This window comes from Microtus ochrogaster, chromosome 5 (genome assembly GCF_000317375.1).
Source record: "Microtus ochrogaster isolate Prairie Vole_2 chromosome 5, MicOch1.0, whole genome shotgun sequence".
Lineage (NCBI taxonomy): Eukaryota > Metazoa > Chordata > Mammalia > Rodentia > Cricetidae > Microtus > Microtus ochrogaster.
Genome location: NC_022012.1, coordinates 68,907,872 through 68,913,871, shown reverse-complemented (window position 1 = coordinate 68,913,871; position 6,000 = coordinate 68,907,872).

The following is a 6,000-nucleotide window of genomic DNA, read 5'->3' as shown; positions in this document are numbered from 1 at the left end:
ATGTGGCACTAATACAACAAATGACATGGGTACTGGGGACATGATGTTGTTTCTAACATGATATGATTCATAGTTTCTAACATGATATGATGCATAGATGCAGTCTGTCTTAGGGTTTTTATTGCTGTGAACAGACATCATGACCATGACAACTCTTAACAGGAAAGCATTTAATTGGGGCTTGCTTACCGTTTTAAGAGATTCAGTCCATTATCATCATGGAAGGAAGCACAGTAGCATGAAGGTAGACATGGTCCTGGAGATGTAGCTGAAGAGTCCTATATCTTGCAGGCAACAGGAAGTCGACTGAGATACTGGGCAGTATCCTGAGCATAGGAAACTTCAAAGCCCACGCCCTCACAGTGACACACTTCCTCCAACAAGGCCATACCTACTCCAACAAAGCCTTACCTCCTAATAGTGCCACTCCCTGTGAGATTATGGGGGTCAATTACATTCAAACTACCACACAGTCCTTGCAAGATTTCTTTGGTTGAAGTTCATCTTTGGTTCTAGAATGCTACACATTAGCATCTCAAAATAAACCCTGGGATGGTCTCTTTTCCAGGACAGCCATTGCAGTTTTCCCCTTCACTTTATGTCCTTAAAAACCACTTAAGAATGATGTTCAGCTGTACGGTGGTGGTACATGCTTTTAATACTAACACTAGGGAGGCAGAGGTAGGCGGATCTCTGTTGAGTTTGAGGCCAGCATGGTCTACAGAGTGAGCTCAAGGACAGGCTCCAAAGATACAGAAAAACTGTCTCAAACAAACAAACAAACAGAATCAGCATTAACAAATGCCTGTTTCTTTTTTTTAAACTTCAAAGAGTGGGCTCATCTCTTTAGCTTTTAGTCTCAGTCTCTTTCTGTGTGTCCTCCCCTCTCTGCTGCAGGGAATCAAATACTGGGCCACAGCTCATGCTAGGTAAGTACATCCCCTGACACTCAGTAACATCTTTGGGCCTTAAATATAGCTGAGTGAACATTTGTGTCTCTGCCTCCTCTGTCATTACCAGAAGCTCCACACTTTTCATTAGGACAATGATACAATACTGCATTGCTGCCAGACCATGGTGGCACACACCTTTAATACCAGCACTCGGGAGGCAGAGACAGGTGGATCTCTGTGAGTTTGAGGCCAGTGAAGTCTACAAGAGCAAGTTCCAGGACAGGCTCCAAAGCTACAGAGAAACTCTGTGTCGAAAAACCAAAAACCAAAAAGCAAAAAAAAAAAAAAAAAAAAAACCAACCAAACAAACAAACAAACAAAAACAACAAAAAACCAAAAAAACAAAAAAACAAACTGCCTTTCTGCCAGCAGGAACTAGCTGGTCAAGTAAAGACACTTCAAGACAAACAGGGAAGACTTGGCCTATCTGACGGTAGGAGTCGGAGCAACTATGTACAAGAAGGTAAAAAGAAGTCTCAGAAGTGAACAGTATAAGTTAGAATTTTGGAACTTAGAATTTGTTTTTTTAAGACAGGGTTTCTCTGTGTAACAGCTCTGGCTGTCCTGGAACTAGTGCTGCAGACCAGGCTGGCCTTGAACTCACAGAGATCTGCCCCTGCCTCCTAAGTGCTGGGATTAAAGGAATGAGCCACCACTGCCTGGCAGAATTTAGAATTTTTAAAAGGCAATGAATTTGGAATCATTTGGGATTTTAAAAAAAGATTTACTTATTACGTACACAGTGTTCTGCCTGCATACCTGCATGACAGAAGAGGACACAAGATCTCATTACAAATGGCTGTGAGTCACTATGTGGTTGCTGGGAATTGAACTCAGGACCTTTGGAAGAGCAGCCAGTTCTCTTTGTTTTTGTTTTTTTGGGTTTTTTTTTTTGTTTTGTTTTTTTGAGACAGGGTTTCTCTGTGGCTTTGGAGCCTGTCCTGGAACTAGCTCTGTAGACCAGGCTGGCCTCGAACTCACAGAGATCCGCCTGCCTCTGCCTCCCGAGTGCTGGGATTAAAGGCGTGAGCCACCATCGCCCGGCTAGTCTATGTTTTTTTTTTTCTTCTTTTTTTTGGTTTTTCGAGACAGGGTTTCTCTTTGTTAACAACCCTCGCTGTCCTGGAACTCACTTTTGTAGATCAGGCTGTCCTCAAACTCACAGACATCTGCTTGCCTGTGCCTCCCAAGTGTAGCCTGTGCTCTTTTTTTTTTTCTTCTGAGAGGCGATCTCCCTATTTCAGGCTGACCCTAAACTTCCAACCATCTACAGGTGTGCACTACTATGCCTGACTTATCGACACAGTTAACTTTGTCTATCCATTTGTATCCATTTCTTCCATAAAACAAACCATTTAATCCATTTCTCAGGGTTATTATTTTTTTTAAAAGAATATTATAGGCTTTCAGGGTACTATGTTTATCTACTTCATTTCACTGGCTACAGTTATAACTGCACGTCTTTTTTTCTGATATATGAACGTTAAATTTCATGTGGGCAGAACAGTTGCTGTTTAAGTCTTCAGTATTCATGAGAGTACAAGTTAAGAGACCATACCATATATGCAAGGCAGATATGGTAATGATGTCTTCTCAGAGCCAGGTCTGCCTTTAAAATATTAAATACTATATTCTGAACATAGATTTGTTAACTGGTAAGCTTTTATGAAAATATACGTGTTAAAGGCTCAATAAACAAGTGACTTTATATAAAAATGTATTGCAGTATTATTTTTCTATTATTATTATTGTGTGTATATGATGTGTGAATATGGGCATTTTGTGCTATGGTACATGCTTGGAAACCAGCAGATAGCTGTGGAGTTGATTCTTTCACCTTGGCATGGGTTCTGGAGATGGAACTCATCAAAGTTCTGGGGATGGAGGGCATAGAGTTGGTGGCTTAAGCATTGCTACCTGGTGAGCCATTTTGCTCATCATCGATTGTCAGTCCTCTTTCTTTCTTTTTTTTTTTTTTTGTCAAGCAGGGTCCTCTGTGTAGCTTTGGAGGCTTGGAGGCTGTCCTGGAACTTGCTCTATAGGCCAAGCTGACCTTGAATTGAGCTCTGCCTCCCAAATGCTGGGATAAAATATGTGCACCACTACTGCCCAGCTTGAATCGTATTTTTTTTTTTAAAAAAAATAATATACTTTGGGCTTGGCATGGTGGTGCACACCTTTAACCCCAGTACTCAGGAAGCAGAAGCAGGCAGATTTCTATGAGTTCTAGGTCTAACTGGTCTACACAGATAGCTCCAGCTTAGTCAGAGCTATATACATAATGAGTTACTATCTAAACAAATTGTATTTATTATTATTGTGTCTTGAGTGCATGGGGGTGCCTATGCTATGGAGCACTTGTGGAGGTCACAGAACAATTTTTTGGAGCCTCCTCTCTAATTCCACCTTTACAAGAGTTTTGAGGATGGAACTCAGGCCACCAGGCTTACTTAGTAAGTGTTATCTTGTTGGCCCTCAAACTTATTTTTAAAAAGCTTGAACAGTATATAATGAACAACTTTGCACACTTGCCTTCACTGGGGCTCAAGTTTGGGGTTTCAGTTATGTTTGGCAAACACTCTACCACTTAGCATCGTCTCCAGCCATCACAGTTCTTTGCTTTTCATCTAACTAATGAAAACTTTTCCATACTTGTTACTCCTGTTAACATCTTACTACAAGCTGGGTGGCGGCAGTGTATGCCTTTAATCCCAGCACTTGGGAGGCAGAGGCAGGTGGATCTCTCTGAGTTCATGCTCAGCCTGGTCTACAGAACGAGTTCCAGGATAGGACCCTGTGTCAAAAAACCAAACCAAACCAAAACCAAAATAAATAAATTAAAAAAAAAAAACCAAAACCATCTTACTTTTGGTTAATTAATAAAGAAACTGCTTGGTCTCATAGGTTAAAACATAGGTGGGTGGAGTAAACAGAACAGAATGCTGGGAGGAAGAGGAAGTGAGCTCAGACTCTATAGCTCTCCTCTTTGAGGCAGACACGATGAAGCTCTGACCCAGGATGGACGTAGACTAGAATCTTCCCGGTAAGCACACCTCGGTGTTACACACATTAATAGAAATGGGCCAGGCAGTGTTTAAATGAATACAGTTTGTGTGTTGTTATTTCGGGGCATAAGCTAGCCAGGTGGCCAGGAGCCGGACTGTGGGAAGAAGCCCGCAGCTCCTACTACATTACTAAATTTACTTTTATGATTTTTGCTAACATAATGTCATTTTTCTCCTTTCTCTAATTATTTGCAAATAAACTGCAGGCAGAACCACATTATTTACTTCTACTAGGACTTCCTACAAAATCCTATCCTATTCTACGTGTTTAACATTGTTGGAGTGACACGATCTAAGAAGTTGTTTCCACTTATACCTTTACTATTGCTGCCTTCTTTGAGCCAGGACCCAGATACTAAGCACCCATCATGTTTGGTATGTCTCTGGTCATTTTTATCTCACTTCTTTTATTTTCACCACTTTGCTCTTTTGAAGAGGTCAGAGCTGATACCTTACCGAGAACTGAAAATGATCTGTTATTTACTGCTTACCAGATTCATGGTAAGCACTCTGTATTTGGGAAAATGAAATCTTTCTCAGATGAGAATACAGAAATTTTCTTTTTAAAATTACTCTGTTATTAGAGGCCTTTTCCCCCCCGAAAACGGATTGAATATATCATTAATTTGGAGTCAGTAATTAGATCCCTGGTTAAAAGTATCCACAGAAGATGATCTGGAAGAGGGAGAACAAAAATAGCATCAGATCTAAAGTTTGCTGCAAACATGGACAATAGGTGTCGGCCCTAAGTTAACATCTTTATTGTGAAGGGATGGGTTGGGTTGCAATTGGTCTGGAAGATTAAGAACCTTTGAATTCTAAAATTTTGTGTGAAACTCATTTGTAGTAGAATACAGTTGAACCAAGAATCAGGACAACTCTGCCACATACAAGCCATGCGAACTTTTTAAAGTCATTGCATCTTTTTTAGCTTATGGGAGATTTACCTCACAGAGTGGGGTTGGATCACAGGGGTTGTTATATCTGAGAGTTGTCACAAAGAAAGCGGGGCGGTTTTAAAAAATCATAACAGTGGTGGCACATGTCTTTAATCCCAGCACTCAGGAGGTAAACTGATGTGAGTTCCGGGCTAACCTGGGCTACAGAGTGAGTTCCAGGACAGCTGGTCTACACAGGCAAACCTTGAATAAAACAAAACAAAACATTACCTTAAATACTGAACTGTCAGGTATGATTTTATAACATACAGTTTTCTTCCATTTGAGCTAACTGCATCAGAAAAGACGGTAACCCAATGTGAGTCACACCTCATCAATTTACGTTTTAAAAGCAGGAAACTGGAGAAAGGGGTAAAAACAAGCACGCAAACAAAACCCACCACCGGTAAATATTAGTCCAGTTCCTTGTGTATCCTACTTAACTTCATCGAACTTTTAGTTTATTCCATGTTTATGTTGTGATTATTAATACTGACTAAAATTACGAAGAGATACTATTACGGGGCTGGTTCTTCAAAAAGAAGCCCCGTCCTTGACATCTCAAATGCTGGGGGCGCAACAGTACACACGGCATAGGATCGAGGAAACAACTACTTATGAGTTAATCTTTTGTGAACAATTTCATTGAGCCGCCAGGCCCACCGGGGAGGATGAGCTAACAGGTTAACACGGACAGGACATTTTTCTGGTGGTTTTCAGGTAAAATGGGGCAGCCCTAGAACGAGCTAAGCTTCAGGGGATCGCAGCGTGGACACTGCGAGAGCCAGCGAGCCGGGTCCTACAGGTCCCCTGGGCTCACAGCCTCAGGAGGTTTCTCTGGGCGTTCGGGGGCTGAACCCGCCGACCCAGGTTCACGGTGTACCCCGACCACCTTTCTGTGACCATTCTGTACTTCTTCCGGGGACGCCTTGGCTTCAGTGGGGAGACTCGCCTACTCTCTGTACTATGGCGTGCTTCTCACGCGGCGGTGGCTCCAGAGGCGAGACGCGACGAGAAGATGGCTAATGGAGAAGTGGGGAGCAC